The following is a 17,500-nucleotide window of genomic DNA, read 5'->3' on the forward strand; positions in this document are numbered from 1 at the left end:
AACCAACAGGATGCAAGGGGTAATGTTGGAGCATGTCACACAGGAGAAGGATCTGGGGGTGGTAATCGATATGGGAGGTAAGTAGGCAGCACAGCGCCAGGCAGCTATTGGAAAAGCAAATGGGGTTTTAGGTTGTATTCGGGGTCGGATCATTTATAAATCAAAAGAGGAGGTGTTAACATTGTACAGGAATTTAGTGAGGGCCACATCTAGAATATTGTGTGCAGTTCTGGTCACCACACTTTCAGAAGGACATGGATGCCACAGAGAGGGTTCAGCACAGGGCTACTAGATTGATTCTTGGCCCTGCTCAACTCAGCTATGAGGAGCGGCTGAAGGAGACAGGGCTTTATTCATGAGAAAGGAGGCAGTTTCGAGGAGATATGATGGAGATGTGTAAATATAATGAAAGGTATGGATAAAATAAGTGAAGATTAATTATTCAACAGAGTAGACAGTGATAGGACCAGGGACTATAGCCTGAGAGTAAGAAAGAGGAGAGTTAAGACGGTAGCAAGGCAGGCGACTTTCACTCAGAGTAGTTAATGCATGGAATGGTCTCCCTGGAAAGGTAGTGGCAGCAGAAACAGTAGATAAGTTTAAATTATAATTAGATAGGGTTAGAATTTGATTGGCAAAAAAATACAAGAGACAAAGATAATAAAACATAAATAAACTAGAACGGGCACTCAGTGGAGCGCATACCTTCGCCAACGCAACATTTTGCCCCCCCCCCCAAAAAGCGTTGATTGTGAGGGTATTTCATCCCATACCACATCTGCCATCTCATATGTGTTATGATGGCTTAAAAACATTAAATTTCCTGTGTCATATCGTATATCACAATATTGGGCATTGAATTCACAACATTTTGGCATTGGTTGCATGCAAATTGGAAAAAAATCGACCGCACTATGGCAAAATGACGATTTTGACCTTTTCATGACCTCGACCTTGACCTTTGTACTCTTAATTTTGTAATTGGTATTGGAGTGTGGGGAAGAGAACAGTCAACATTTTGGTGTTGGTTTCATGCAAATTGGATAAGAATTGACCGTGTTATGACTAAAACCACACATTTTGCAATGTCGTGACCCCCCCTGACCTTTGACTCCCAACCGCTAATAAGGGTGATTACGTCATTGTGTCATGTCACATATCACAAGATGGGGCATTGAATTCTGAACATTTTGGCATTAGTTGCATGCAAATTGGATACAAATTGACCGCGCTATGGTAAAAAGACGATTTTGATCTTTTCATGACCTTGACCTTTGACCCGATCGCTCCCAAAATCTAATCACATGATCCTCGGATAATAACCAATCATCCCACCAAATTTGCTGCGATTCAGTTCAATACTTTTGGAGTTATGCGAATAACAAACAAACAAACACACATATTCACAAATAAATAAATAAATACATAAATAAATAAATACACAGCGATCAAAACATAACCTTCGCAATAAAGTTTGCGAAGGTAATAAATAAATAAAAAAACTACAAAAACTTGAAATTATTTAAACTAAACAAATATTTCTTTTTTTGGCATTTTCTTCTTTGGATCTTATGTTGATAGATTAGTGTGATGTTGATGTCACGCAAGCATGATGGGCTGAATGGCCTCCACCTGTCTGATTTCCTTGAAACATATATATATATATATATATATATATATATATATATATATATATATATATATATATATATATATATATATGTATGTATGTATGTATGTATGTATGTATGTATGTATGTATGTATGTATGTATGTATGTATGTGTGTGTGTGTGTGTGTGTGTGTGTGTGTGTGTGTGTGTGTGTGTGTGTGTGTGTGTGTGTGTGTGTGTGTGTGTGTGTGTGTGTATGAACAGGTGTGTGAATAATGTGTTGAAATAAGGGAAAAATCTGGAATGTAACATTAATTCCTTGAGGGTGTATACTGTATAGTACACCAAGCTGAAAGATGACTTTCTCCTCGAAGCACTTTTAATCCAAATCACTGGAGCATACCTTAATAACACACATGTGAAAATCGTCCTTGGTATGATTAGCAAGGTTAAAATGTGCTGCTGCTGGTAGAACCGTTGTGTTTAAATGTATAGATCTTAAATGTTCGGTTACTGTTAGCCAAACGTTGTTTGGTTTCACCAATGTAAAGCAGATTACAACGATCACATGCAAGGCATATATGGTTTGTTAGTCCAGTCAAAGTGACCTTTGACATGCCATGTGCCTCTCGGGCCTCTAATAGTGTCATGTGACACAACATGGTAACTAGTTTTACATCGGGGGCGATTACAAGTTGTTGTCCCTGATCGTTCTGCTCCAACATCATGAGAAAGTTAGCCTGTTTTGATATACTAGTACGAGCCTGTACGTGCATGGCCATACGTGCAGCAAAAAAAAAAACTTTCAAACCGCGAGCCAGAAAAAACAACCACACAGGCCGTTCCTTCGCTCTCGCATGCCCGTACGTGCATAGCCCAGAAATTCGCATATCGTAGTTACTATTATTCACAATTTCGTTTTAATGGCCAATTATTCAATTAGCGCCAACGTATTTTGCCTTTTCGCAATGTCATCGCAAGGAAAAACACAAAGAGAAGAGAAGAGAAAAAAGAAAAGAAGAAAAACGTACGTGCAAAAAAAACAACAACTTTCAAACAACCACACAGGCCGTTCCTTCGCTCTCGTAAACGACGACTGGATTGGGGCATTGTGTTTATCTATAAATGCGCATAAGAAATCGAGAAATTTTTAGAATACACTAAGTCATCACTATCCGGAAGTCCGTACATTGTAACCCATAATGGGGAATGCAGCTGAGGTTCTCTTCCCCATCGGCCACGCCCACGCAGCAACGTATCTTGTCATTGGTTGGTAAATAAATGGACATAACTTGGGAACCACTTGTCTGATTAATATCAAACCTGGAAAAGGCACATCCACAGGGCCCCAGCAATATACCTGGCAAGTTTCAATTAGATCGGACCAGTGGTTGTCGAGAAACAGCGGTCACACACACACACACACACACACACACACACACACACACACACACACACACACACACACACACACACACACACACACACACACACACACACACACACACACACACACACACACACACACACACACACAGCTGGAATTATAGATAGATTTGCTGGAAAAGCCAACAAAGAGGAGTTTGAACATGACAGTGATGTTTTGCAGAGTAGGATATTTATAAGCTTTTCAATTATTGATTTGATTTGCACTGCAAACAAGGTATAATTTGCTAAAGATCATTCAATTGCTGCCAGCCACGTTATAGTTACTGACTTTCATTTTTAATAAATCACTTTATATAATATTTTGTGTTCACCTCAGCACTTGAAACCTTTCATGCACCTGAGTAAACACTGACATCCTGATAAAGTTTGATATAATTTGTTATTTTTAATGTTTCCACCCCCAGCTTGCCCAGCTGTCTGGCCTGCGCCGCTCACTTGGTGAAGAGACCTTCCCATTCGTTCCTCAAATCTTTCATGTGCGGCCAAATGAAATGGTATGTAATTTGCTTTGGCGACTTTCATTTGACTTAGCCTTTTTAAAGTAGAGATCTGAATTTCTTTAAAATACTACATTTAAAATATATAGAATATAGAAATGTTGTGGTACCAAATGATGTTTCAAAAAAGATCAGTACTGAAACGATTCCTCTACCAAACAAACCAGTTCACCTTTATGGTTCCAGGAGCCACACTGGCTATTGCTGCATGAATTTAGTGAGGATGTGTAGCAGGATGTGTAGCATAAATCGTCTAGTCGAAATCTGATGCGTCCAGACCTGGGCTGGATAGTTGGATGTGCTAAATCAGTCCAGCCGAGCCTGGAGAATGGAGATTGGTGTGTTACATATGCTGTGTGGCTTAAAATTATTTTGGTGAAAAATGATGTCATCTGTATGGTTGTTCGTGAGTCAGCAAAAAGGTTTTCAAGCAGCTACACGTCCATTGAGACCACTTTGTGCTAATGTGTATTTGGGTTTTCTTGAAGAAGCATGAACACACTGTGCTTCGTAGTACAGTACCCAACAGTAGTCGCGTTGTCTCTGGACCCAGATACGTGTGTACACTGAGTTCTGAAGAAGGGGCTTAAGTGGAGAAGGGCGGAGTCCAGAGTGTGAGGGTGGAGCAGTGGGCGGGACCAGGTAGGTGGGTGGGGTCGACGTCGAGGCGTGGGCAGAGATGAGAAGCAGGAGGCGGGTCGACGAGGCGAGGCATGGGCGGAGACTAGTAGGTGGAGAGTAGAAGGCGGAGACGAGAACAGGAACACACCGCGTAAAAACACACACACAAGACGGAGGAACTTCTCCGTCTTTTATAGGGCCCGAAGCTCAGGGGGAGGGGCAATGCGGAATTCAAACATCATTGCCCGAATCGGGCGCTCTGATTGGCCCCGACCCCTCACGTGGCCCACCAGCTTGGGCCGGAAACCACCTCACTCCATTTCCGGCAAGGCCATCCCCAACAGTGGGAACATTGCACTCCGACTCCACAAGACGACACTAATCGCCCACACCGAAATCGGTACGCGAAACACAAGCAAATCTTCATCGGGTCTGGACCCCTTGTCCTCGGGTGAACCGACCATGGACCCGCGGTCTTCCAGAGAACCTCCCGGACCGATCACGTATCCTCCATCGGAGCCGCTTGCGGATCCCGGGGGTGTTTGCTCTGAAATCTCGGGTCATCGTGGACCGCATGTCGTGTCAGGTGAAGGACGGTACGCTGTGGTAAATGAGACGAGGGGCAAGCAGGGCAGAGGGTACCATGGATTATCTTTCTGTCAAAAAACAGCATCCGTGCAGCCTCTTAAGATGTATTTGTTTGCATGCCTTTCTAATGCAATTGGCAATTCTCCCCAGCTTATTGGAAGCTCAAATCGACAGTCCAGCACCTAGAGCACGTCACTCGCCGCACATGCCGGGTTTTGGGCTCGCCCGGGAACGCGACTCCGGGTGCAGCGGATCCTTCACGGCGGCACGGCAGGTTGCCCACCTTACAGTGAAAGCGCACGCGACTGATTTATCCCAGGAAAGAAAAGAAGAAGAGTGGGGATGAAAGGAAAAGAAAATGATTTAGCAACCCTAATGATTAAATCATCGCAACGGACTCCCTGTTGTCCCGCTAAACAAAAGGGAGGGGACTATCTACACGTATAATAATGGTATAACTGTCTTGGGAGACCTATCTGTTGTATGCATGCGGTTCTAAGAACCGCAACAATATAGAAAAATCCATCCATCCATGGGGACCATACTCTGTGCAGAGCGTTGGTGCTGCCTAGTCAGTCTCATTGACTATTGGGCACAATCCTGGACAGGTCGCCACTCCGACACAGGATACCAACAAGATGGCACTCATTTTGCCAACCTCGGAAGGGCGACAGGCAGAGTCAACCACACTTGGTGTTAATTCAACAGCCGAGTTCGATTTTAACTCAGGATCCTAGGAACCCAAGCCCACCACCTTCACCATTAAGCCAACACCAGGGATATATAAACACACTATTGTAAGTTTATCTCACTCCTGTAACATTTTGAAGACCTGTCATATTTTCCTTTCATCTTTCATTGTAATGATGTATATACATTATATTATATTGCAATGGGATTAATGATATATCATTTTCGTCAATATTGTGTTGCGAGACCTCAGTGCACTTTATCCATTTGTCTTTTAAGCTGTCTATGCCAATAGAGCACCTTTCAGATATTTCTTTCAGCCGAGTCTGAGACGCTTCAGTCAGAGCCTCATAATTATCAGGGATTTGGCAGCCATGCAAGTGGAACGTCATATATCAAAACCGATAATGGTTACTGGGGGCCAAGTCTGAGCTGTAAGATAGATAGATTCTACTGTCATCAATATGGCCAACACATCCCTAATGCCAAGGCTAATTGCCGTGAACGAGCACACTTTTGATAAGCGTACCTCAGTGTTCGTTCTTGATGCAGCAATTTTTGCTCAAGGCTGGCATAATATTTCCCACGTGATTTTAGTTTTGCGAGTCAGTTATTCTGACCATTTGGATACTGTCGTATATGAGAGCTGCCCATTTGTACACCATAGAGGATGAGAGCACACCTCACAGAAATTCCCTTACCTCCACACACTATACAGAAGTTCTTCTCATTTGGCAAACATAACTGTAAATTAACTTGATGGACAAATAGCAGATCATTAAGTAGGCAGTTAACACCATGATATTCGTTTTCCATCAATCATTGATTTGATTTGATGTGACATTTCCTTTACACAGTGTTGGTGCTACTGAAAAAGTTTATTGGTAAGGGTTATCCTGGGTGGTTTGCCATTGCCTTTCTAGCATTGTTTGTCCATGTTCTATCCTTTCAAATGCTGAGCATCAAGCAACGAAGCAGCACACACCATTTTAAAAACCTTTGGTCTGATTTGGCCAGAGTTTGAACCACCGTCCTTACAGACTCAGAGCGGTCACTCTAACCATTATGCCACAGCGACAGGATTAAAAAACAACCTAAATAAACAGCATTAATAATGAGACAACCTGTGCATGAGTCTAGGTTTTGATTGAAATGTAGCAATATGGGAAAGAAAGTAGTTATTCGTTTTAATTTCCTGCTTCTTTGCAACCCCACCACTTTTTGCAGGCATAGCAAAGGGAATGAGAGAAAGATAGTTGGTGCTGGAATGAGAAAATCATATAAATACTGTCTTTGCATCCGAAAAAAGTGTAACCAAATATACCTTGGAATTCTGCTATTGAAGGATTTTCGCTTAAACATTCTGAGTTAATATATAAAGTTACATCATTGTTGATTTGCATTTATTGTTGCAGGGCATGAACTCTTCCTTCCCAACCATACTAAAACCCGGACATACGCATGGAGGCCTGGGAAAGGTGAGGCTAGTTGTAGTCTGGGCTATAAGAGGCCTGTGATGGGTAATGTTTCAATAGGATTCATAACTGTTCAACAATTTTTTTTCTGTAAGGATGTATGAATCATCATTAAACCTCCCACAATGCTCGTCATTGAATGCCATCTTGGAATTAGCTCTGTACTTGCTTGTACCCTGCCCCATTACCTCTAAATACCTGCATTCTCTTGATCTTGAAATGGCTATTCTCTCTTTCACGTACTCTTTTTTTTTCAATTCATCCACTTGCTCTTTCTTATTAGGTGCGAGCAAATAATCTTCAGCAGCTTGGGGAGTTAACTGGCGCACTGATGTTGGCTGGGGGGCATGGTACTTCAGAGCCTTGTCTTGATGCCAAATACAGCTTACTTATGTCCAAGGTTGGCTCTTCCTACAAGGCTTTCGTGTAAGTTATTTTCAGGTTCATTAGTATGTATTGAATGTATCAACATATGCCACCTTTTTGGGAGTGGAGGTGGAGGGCGTTTATATTACAATTGATTGATTGGGCTATATCCAGATGGAATACGTGTTTACTTGACATCAATAACCAGTGTGCTTGTGTCTTGCCCTGTTTTATCTGGATTATAATAGTAGGAAAGCAATTAAACCCAAATATGCTATGAAGAACATTCTTCTGGCCACACAAAACTATGGAATTTTGCACTGGCAACCCAAAGTTGCAGTTGGGAGTTGCTCACATCTCCTTGCTTGCTCAAATTGGTATAAATATTTAGTTTTGTGCTGACGTTGGAATTGTTAATTTTATCCACACACGTTTGGTTTGATTGAATTATCAAAAAAACAAAATTGCTCTTTATTTGGTAGTTAAAATACAACTGGTAACTTTAATTGCTCTTCCTATTACTAAATTATTTATACTGCCTATAATATTCCTTGCACCGAGACTTAACAATATAAATTGATAATTGTGATTCATGCGTACTTAATCCCTCCCATCACTCCTCCCCCCCCCCCCCGGCCCTGGTGCATACATAGTAAATGGACAACTCCTTAGTTTATCTGTTGATGAGTACAAGAGACAAATCAGGCAACGAAGTTTTGAGCAACTTTCTCACATAACTTTGCTTTCTCAAGTTCACAGAATTTCATAAACACTGTTGTTTGATTTGAAAAAGGCAGAATTGAACGTAAAAAAGCGAAGGGAAGAGTGGTTATTATCTCACACACTTTATATTGTCTTGTGCATCATGTTATATACAGAGCATTGGTTCTGACAAAACAGTTTCTTTGGCTCGGGTTACAATTACAGATGGGGTACCAGTCAAGCATAGGATTCTTGACTGAGTGAACAGGAATTTGGAATTTGGCCAAGGTGCCAGCGATAACCCACCTCCTCTTTACGAAAGACACTGTGGGATCTCTAACATCCATTAACCAATGCAAGCGGATGGGGCACCCAGTTTAACATCCATCCAAGGGACTGCACACACATTGATGAGTCACCATGCATGCAAAGCATCAGGTGATAGTTTAAAGCTCAGTTAATATTCAAACCCAGGCTAGAAAGTTCAGAGGTGAATGTGCCTGAGCCCCAAGGCTATCCTACCAGCTGATACATGACTATGCATGAAATGAAACTCTCCCATATTTTGTAATCAAGGTTCACGAATATAAAGGAAAAAAGAAATGCAAAAACGGTTTTCACCTAATTGTCAATGAAATATGAATTATTTTAATGTTTTCAAATGCAGGGTATTGTCATTTGGTTAATGGTTTAATATATTGTACTTAATTATCGTTATTTCTATCTTGTACATTTTAATATGTCTGATGAAACGTTTGAAAAATTTGATGAGTTGTACATTATTCTACCAAAAACCATCGACACCACATTACATTTGTGAGACTTCCCCAATCAAATGTGTGAATATCATCAACAGACGTGGCATAAATAGTCAGTGAATGGTCTCATTACTCAGTTTCAGAACATCATGCTATATACAGAGTAACCCCAAAAAAGCAGAACCCATACTATTTAACATATAATTCTCATTCATCACTCAAATGGCACAATTTTTTTTTGGCACAAATGACCTAGAATAGACCAAAACAAACTGTGATTAATTCAAAACAGTCTCCAAATGTTTGCCACGGCACTGCAAACAGACTTGGATTTGACGAGCAAAATGGTTGATCATTCTGACGCATTCCGCTGTAGGGATTAAGCAAAAAAATTTTTGTCAATAATTGTTGCTTTGAGTTATTCAATGGATTGTGGCTTTCCTCTGTTCTGGAGACGTTTTCCTTCAGATATCCCCAAAGATAGAGATTTGGCGGTGACAGATTTGGTGAATATCTGTCGGGCCCATTCAACAACAAGTCTTCGATTGACGACTCTGTCACCAAAGTGTGCGTTGCGCCAACATGTGACTTTCAAAATGACGCATGAATGCGAACGAGACCTTTTGTGCATGCACTCTGTGTGCATTTTCAGTGACTCGGTTCTACTCGCTGGGCACTTAACCTGCTGTTTGTTTTTCTTTTTCTTTTGGGCATCCACTTATCGTAATGACGTGTTTCATGCTCTCAACTGGCTATGACTATGGTGCATCACCAATGCTACCAAGAACCTGCTGCTGCAAGCATAAAATCTAAGTGAAATAATGTTTTAAACATAATTTTCAGCATTTAGATGAAAGTGGCAGTTGCATAATAATTAACCATAATTGTTCTTTTCAAGAATGCAAAACGACTCACAGAAATATAGGAAATATGAGAAATATCCGTGGATGAGAAGTGTCGAGTTCCTACCATTTCCTGTTAGTCGAGGTGGGTTAGAGGCATGCAACCCATGCAATTTCATGGGGCCTCGAGATAACGCGGGGCCCCCACACGACCGATCCAATTGTGGTTCACAATCTTTCGAGACGGGGCCTCTGAGGGTGGGGTCTTGCATTGCCGACAAAACATCAATTTGTGAGTGCTGACAAACACAGCACAAAGGGAATGCTCCATCTCAAGGAAAGAAAGCACTGTCACATAATTAATTGATTAAAAATATAATTTCCCCTGATGTTTAACGAGACAAGACAATGACAAAATTATGGCGTGATGTTAGTACAGAAGAAAGTGGAATAATAACTACATTTAATGCATACAAATGCAACAATAAGCACAATAAATTTGTATAATTCCTCATGTGAACATATATTGATATTGTTTCGGAAATCCACGCTACAATTTATTGTATGATCACAAAACAACAGCTCATTAGTAAATGGACTAACCCATGCATATGACAGAATGTTGTGGTTTTTAAAATCAGAGCACCTGCCCCAAGGATGAAACGACATTATCCCCAGCGGTGCGGAAAAGTGAAAAATAGCTCAACAAAAGGTAAAAAAGGTTTAAAATTACCCCAAATTGACCTTTTTCATTAAACAAGTGGCAGAACCAGAAAATGATCCCAGGCCGAGCATATAGCGGGGGGGGGGGGGTGTTCCATTAATAATTATCAATCAGCTTGTGGAGCATTCCTCAAATGGCTTAAGCACTCAAGCAAGCACTCCAACAAAACAGTTGATGAGGAACAGCTGGCTTTTTCTTTTTTTGTATACCTTGTCGAGGCTCGTATGAGAGCTAACACACAACGCACATCAAGGGGGGCATGATACAGGAGGGGAGGGAGTGGGAAGGACAAAACAGTGGGGAACAAAGATTTGGAGATCTGTGGAAGGGAGAGGGATGGGACGGGGAACATGGGGAATAGAAGATGGACATTACAGGGACTTTCAGGAAAGAAAGCAGGGAATTTGAAGGAGGTGGGCTTGGGTGGATTATCGGGGGTAGAAAAGATCGAGGATTTGGATGGGGGATGATAAGAGGTGGTGGTGAACAGCTGTTTTGAAAGCCGGGAGGGAAGATTGAGAATGAATAGAGTGAGGGAGTTTATTCCAAAGGTGGGAAAAAAGAGGAATGAAAGAGTGAAGGTGAGCAGTGATTCGTGATTTTGGTAGTTTTACCAGAAGGGGGTTGTTGGCGGACCTTGAGTGCCCTGCGGAAATGTGGTGGGGACAAATCGCAGAGAGAGCAGGGGGGCGAGGCTGGAGAGGAGACGGAAGAAGACAGAAAGACCACCGACCAACCTGCGGTGATTGAGTGAGAGGCCCAAAGACTCAGCCTCATTGCGGGAGATGCCAATGATCCGAAATGCTTTGGTTTCTACAGCGTGAAGCCGAGAAAGGTGGAAGGCAGGAGCACCAGCCCAGAGGGGAGAGCAGTACTCCATCAGGCTGCGGACAAAAGCTTTGTAAGTGGTCAGGAGCTCAGGTGGGCCGAGGAAGGACCTTGCACGACGGAGGATTCCCAGTTGGCGACTGGCTTTGGAGGCGAGGTTTGAAATGTGGCTTTCCCTGGAAAGGTCATGGCAGATAGTGAGACCCAGAAGCTTGAAAAAAAGGACTTCTTCCAGAGGATTGTTGAGAAAGTGGATGGGGGGGGGGGTTTCTAAACGGTCCTTTCGAAGAGACATAGTGAGAGTGTGAGATTTATCCAGATTGAAAGACATGTTCCACGTGTTGGACCAGTTTGTGATTTTACCCAGATCTGCAGTGAGCGAATAAGCTGCTGCTTGCTGGTCTGAGGGATGACCGATGGTACGGCAGAGGGTGGAGTCATCAGCAAAGAGATATAGAGGATTTTCCAGAGTCGGAGAGATCATTGATGAAAACCAGAAAAAGAACAGGGCCCAGAACGCTGCCTTGAGGAACTCCAGCCTGCACAGGAAGAGGGGATGAAAGAACTCCATTTAGGGCCACACGTTGACTGCGACAGGAGAGGAAGTCTGCGAGCCATGAGTGGAGATGGCCTTGAATACCATAGGAAGAGAGTTTGGTGAGCAGGGCAGGGTGCCAGACTGTGTCAAAAGCACGTGATATATCCAGGGATATGGCTCGGATTTCCTATATGGCATTGAGGACCTCTATCCATTGTTGGGAGAGCAGAAGCAGCATATCCAGGGTAGAGTGACTCAGTCTGAAACCAAATTGATGATCGGAAATCAATCCATTGGAGAAGAGGAAGGATTTGATGTCTGAAGCAATGATGGATTCCATAACCTTGCTGATGATTGGCAGAAGGCTGATTGGTCTGTAGTTGCAGGGATCTGTTTTTGCACCTTTTTTGTGCAGGGCAGTGATGTTTGCTGATTTCCAAGCAGATGGCAGATGGCCTTGAGCAAATGAGAGGGTGAATAGAAGAGAGAGAGGGTGAGCAAGAGCAGAAGAGCAGGCTTTGAGGACATGTGGGCTGATGCCGTCTGGACCGGTTGCAGAATCTGAGTCGAGGTTTGACAGCAAGCTCTCCACCTTGTCAGGAGAAAAGGACACAGAGTCCAGGGACAGTTGGGTGCGACTGGGTAAGGTGGGTAGAGAAAGTGATGGGTTTTGAACATAAGATTTAGCTGCAAACACCAAGTTTACGCATTCAGCTTTTTCACGTGTGGTATCAGCGGTGCTGCCATGTGAGGTAAGGGAGGGGATGGAGGGGGAACATACACCAGAAACAGATTTGATTAGATGCCACCAGGATTTTGAGGAGGGAGAGAGGTTTGAGAGTTCAGATTTAAGATGAGAAAGATGTTGTTTTCTGGCTCTCCTGAGGGTAGATACACACTTGTTCCGAGCTTTATGGAAGGAACTGAGATTGCCCTCAGTTGGGTTTGCTTTCCAGGAGACAAAGGCAAGTTGTTTCAGGACAACTGCCTCGCCACAAGCTTCAGTGAACCAAGGGCGGGAGGAAGGGGAGGACAACTGAAGATGAGAGGGGATAAATCTGTGCACGAGGGAGAGCAATTTTCTTTGAAAGAATTCCTAGGATGAGTTGATGTTTGAGAAAGTAGCGATAGGAGACCAGTCTATAAGTATAAGACTCGACGGCGGTGAGTTGGTTCTCTGATGACAGCCAGAGAGATGTCCACTTTGACAAGGACGTGGTCAGAAGAATCGATTGGAGCGGGGGAAGAGCAGCAGATATTGTCAGGGAAATTTGTCAAAATCAGATCCAGAAGAGATGGAGTACTATTGGTTGAGATCCGGGTCGGGAAGTTGACCGATTGAGTCAGTCCCAATGAGTCGCAGAAAGCTTTTGCTGAGGTGCCATGACAGGTGAGAGAGGTACCCACACCTAGCCAACTGGCATGATAACAATTGAAATCACCACATAAGAGAACGAGAGAGTTTGGATGAGAAGATAGAAGTTGGTGCATGTTTTCAGATAGTGAGGTGTAGATGGAGTCATCACTGTTAGGTGGACGGTACAGTACACATATAAACACGAGGTGGGAGTTGAGGGGAAGCCGTAGCCAGAGGTACTCCTGGGGGTGTGGGGGAGTGAGGGCAGTGCATGGGGAGAGAGGAATAGAGTCTTTGATGAAGAGAGCAACACCTCCACCAGGGCGAGGCTCAGGTCTGTCAAACCGGAGGAGGGAGTAACCAGGGAGAGATACCTGGGAGTCAGACACGTCTTGGGGGAGGAAAGTTTCTGTTAGGCAGATTATGTCTGGTTTGTCAGTGGCAACCTGTATGGAAAGATCTGAAAGGTTTGAGCAAAGGCCCCATATATTTGAGGTCCATATTTTTAATGAAGAGGTAGGGGAGGAGGCTTTGGGTGCAGGGGTGGGGGTGGGGGAGGGTAGGACAAGGGACGAGGGGGGGAGGGAGGTAAGGAGTGTTGTTGAAAGAGTGTGGGGGATTGCAGAATAGCTAGGGGAGGGAGCCGAATGAGGAGAAAAGGCTCTGTGGTGCTGGGGGAGAGGGGCGACAAGAGAGGGGGAAGAAGGTAGTTGAGGATTTGAGGAGGTGGAGTGAAAGTCATGGAGGTGAGAGGGCAGTGGAAGGAGGCAGCTTTGTGGATGGGAGGCGGGGGCAACTTTGGGAAGGATGACTGAGGGCGATAAATGGTGGGAGAAAGGTGAGGGGGAGTTGTTGAGAGAGGTGAGAGGGAGGCTTGGAGGGAGAAGAGTGGGATGGTTCGTTTGAGAGGGAGAAGTGAGAGTGGCGAGTTGGCATTGAAGTTGGACAAAAAGAATGGTTGATGGAAAGCGAACATTCATAGCAAACTGGGGTTTTTTAAGTTTTAAGTCAGTTATGCGATTAAACACATTTCTTGAGGGATGCAATAAAGGCGAATCCAGAGAATGGAGAGAAGAAGCGCTGTAACAGTTGGATTTTTTTGGCAAGGTATGAAGGAAAGGTCGAATTGAGAGCAGTCTGTTTAAATAGCAGAAGAGTAGTGCATTATGATACAGTAAAGAGAACCACATGTGTGAAAGAGGAAGATGAAGCATTATAAGAGATCGTTTTTGTTATTATTATTATTAATGTGTGAGAGAGTTTTCAACAGATTAGGTCATGGAAGTGTTGTAGAAAAAAAATCGAGGAAGAAGAAGAGGAGGAAGAAGAAGAGGAGATGAAGAAGAAGAAGAAGAATCGGAGAAAGGACGCGGTTTTTTTTAAGATAAGAAATAGTGATTAGTTGGGATGGGGGACGTTAAGAAAGTGGGAAAGATAGAAATTGAAGATAATGGGGAGAAAAAACAAATAAACACGATCATACACCGAGGGGAACAAAGGGTAGGCCTCAAGCCTCAAGCCTCAAGGATAGGCCTCAAGCACCCAATAAGACAAGTTCGACGAAATCTCACAAAATAGCACGATTTTTGAAACAAAACCGAACTAGGAACACACAGTAACATGTCGGTGAGAAAATAAACAGTTAAAACGGGACAGATAACGACCGGAAACTTAACTTTGAGATCGGCAGCAGGGAGCCCCCAAGGAGATCTGCCAATGCTCCAAACCCATAAACCCAGAACCGGCTTGGCAAGCAATCGCAAGCTAATTGGTAAGGGAACACACCCCTGAATCAACTTTTTGCGTGTTTGTGTCAGTTGACATGAAGGAGTTACCATTAATCTAATCACATGAAAGAATTAGAAATGTATCTATGGGAGCGACCAGGGGTGAAGGGGGGGGGGGGGTCACGTTATTCTTTGTATTATTGCCAATTATTGTTAATATTATTATTTTATGATACTGTGGAACCTCAAGATTTGTGGATTTGACATTTGTGGACCCCACATATTTGTGGTTGATAAAATGTGACCTGCTTCTACATTTGCAGTCCTGTGCTTCGAGTATTGGCGGTACTCACAGGCACAAATAACCATCTCCCACCAGTGCCATGTGACGTGTATAACACAGTTCTATAACCATTTTCCACCAGCCATGCATAAACAAAATCTGCGTGCTTAAAACTGTTTTAAAACGATCTGCTACTAGCCACATGCATAACAGTTTGAAAACCATCTTCCACCAGCCATGTGTCAGTTTAAAGCTAGATGGTGTGGTATTTGTGAACAAAGCATGAGTAAATGCCTATAAATGAATGATGAAAATTTACGGTTACATGTTTTAAGTTTGTTGTAGCACACATTGGTAAATTGTAATACAAACTGCTTGATGTAATGAGTTAATATTGACTGTCGATGGCAGTATTGTACTGTAAACTGCCTGGTGAGATTTGTGAAGGTGCTGGAACGTTCTCAGATGAAACATCCAGTGGAGACGAGAATCACATTTGCTGGAAGGCACGGGATTGTTCTGTGATACAATATAAACCTGTGAGAGGGAGGCATGGAGAGACTGGTGACATGCGACAAGATGTGTGTATCCATCGTCCCCATGCTCAATTTAACTCCGATGAGTGAACGAGGTGTTAATGTCCAGAGTGGTTGTTAACTTGTGGAGCCGATTTTAATCAGGTTGTTTAAACTTATTAAGATCGTGTATCGGGAAATAATTCCTTTGAACTATTGAATCATCCTGGATGGGCCAGCGTATGAGAGAGGGAGAACATCACAACAAGATTCAATGGTTCGAAAGCCCCGGAGGATGAGGTGAACATGCGTGAGTTGTGCCGGCAGGACTGGGACACTGGGTGGTGGAAATAACTGAATGCGGGAATCGGAGTTGGACATTGTATGTAATTGTGAACTTCTTCGTTTGACTTTGTATCTGTTTATTTGAAATACAAGTTTCAGAAACGTTACGTTGTTGATGTGGTAACTGGAATGCCACTCAGAAGTCACAGATCCCAACTCACAAAGATCCATTAATTGATTGGTAGCTGACCTGTATGTTCATTCATAATCTTGGATTGCAGTCGTCAGAGAACCTGTTGGGTTCGGCACCACGAATAACATACATACTGAACATACATAACATACATACTGAACAGAACATACATATAATAACATACATACTGAAGGGAATTAAAAACCCATGTATAAACAAAAGCTACGTGCATAAACCTGTTGGAGAACCATCTCCAACCAACCAAGCATAGAGCAACTGCACATGTGCACAAAAAATCCCCACCACTGTTCCCCACAAACAATGGTCACACAACCCACCCCTCCTCCATATACCCACAACCGTTGCACTACTTATATTCAGCATGTCCTGGGTCTCATTCTTTCTTCTCATCCCGCTGCCTCGACCTGCTGTGATTCATCATGCTCATAGATTTTTGCACACATTCTTTGATCATGGCTCCGAAGTGTATGAGTGCAGATGTGTCTGCTCCCAAGCAGCAGAAAAAAAGTCATGATCTTGAGCCAGAAAGTGGAGCTGGATTCCGTGGGCAGGTGACATGGAGTGAGTGAGTCCACTTTGCGCTACATCAAGAAAAACGAGGAGGCGATTCACAAAAGTGTCGTGGCTGGTGCAGTAACCGGCACCAAAGTGGTTATCCAAGTCAGGGACATCCATATCGAAACAATGGAGAGGGCATTGAACGTGTGGATAGAGGATAATGCCCATAAAAACATGCCTTTAAGCAGACCTCTCATTCACGAAAAGGTAAAGCGTATGTACAAGCATCTGGTTGACGTGAGAGGTGCTGCGAGCATGAGTGATGTGTGTATGAATGGCCACAGTCCCTTCCAAGCCAGCAGGGTATGATTTGACTGATTGAAGAAGCGGTATGGTCTCCACAATGTCAAGCTCACAGGCGAGCGTGCCTCAGCGTGTCCACAAAGACTACACGTGGACCACAAGGAAGCTGAAACTTTTCCTGCTAAATTTTGGCAGCTCATCGATTAGAGGGGAAATGTACCAGAGCAGGTCTTCAACACAGACGAGACCAGCCTGTTCTGGAAGAAAATGCCATGAGAACTTTAATATCAAAGCAAGAGGACAGCAGTGGGGTTCAAGGCTGCAAAGGACCGAATATCTCTTCTCTGCGCCAATGCCAAAGGGGACTGCATGATAAAACCCATGATGCTGTATCTTTCCCTGAACCCACATGCTCTCAACAGCAAAAACAAGCAAACTCTGCCCATATTTTGGAAGGCCAACAGAAAAGCATGGGTAACAGCTATTATCTTCATGGATTGGTTCCATAACTATTTTGTCCCTCTAGTGGAGAGGTACCTGGCAAGAAGGTAACTTTTTTTCAAGGTCCTTCTGCTGGTGGACAATGTTCCTGGCCACCCAAAGCTGCTGAAGGTGGCCCATCACAATG

General features: G+C 43.3%; 1 pseudogene across 1 annotated transcript in view; it reads left to right on the forward strand.

Moving 5' to 3' along the window:
• Nucleotides 1-17,500, forward strand: part of LOC147014186 (uncharacterized) — a 170,627-nt pseudogene that overhangs the window by 82,554 nt on the left and 70,573 nt on the right. The window contains exons 5-7 of the transcript XR_015050677.1: nt 3,466-3,555; nt 6,873-6,935; nt 7,216-7,358. The product of XR_015050677.1 is annotated as an uncharacterized LOC147014186 (transcript). The remainder of the gene's footprint in view (nt 1-3,465; nt 3,556-6,872; nt 6,936-7,215; nt 7,359-17,500) is intronic.

The sequence above is a fragment of the Eptatretus burgeri genome, chromosome 13 (genome assembly GCF_056783735.1).
Source record: "Eptatretus burgeri isolate ZD-2024b chromosome 13, Ebu_testis_v1, whole genome shotgun sequence".
Classification (NCBI taxonomy): Eukaryota; Metazoa; Chordata; class Myxini; order Myxiniformes; family Myxinidae; genus Eptatretus; species Eptatretus burgeri.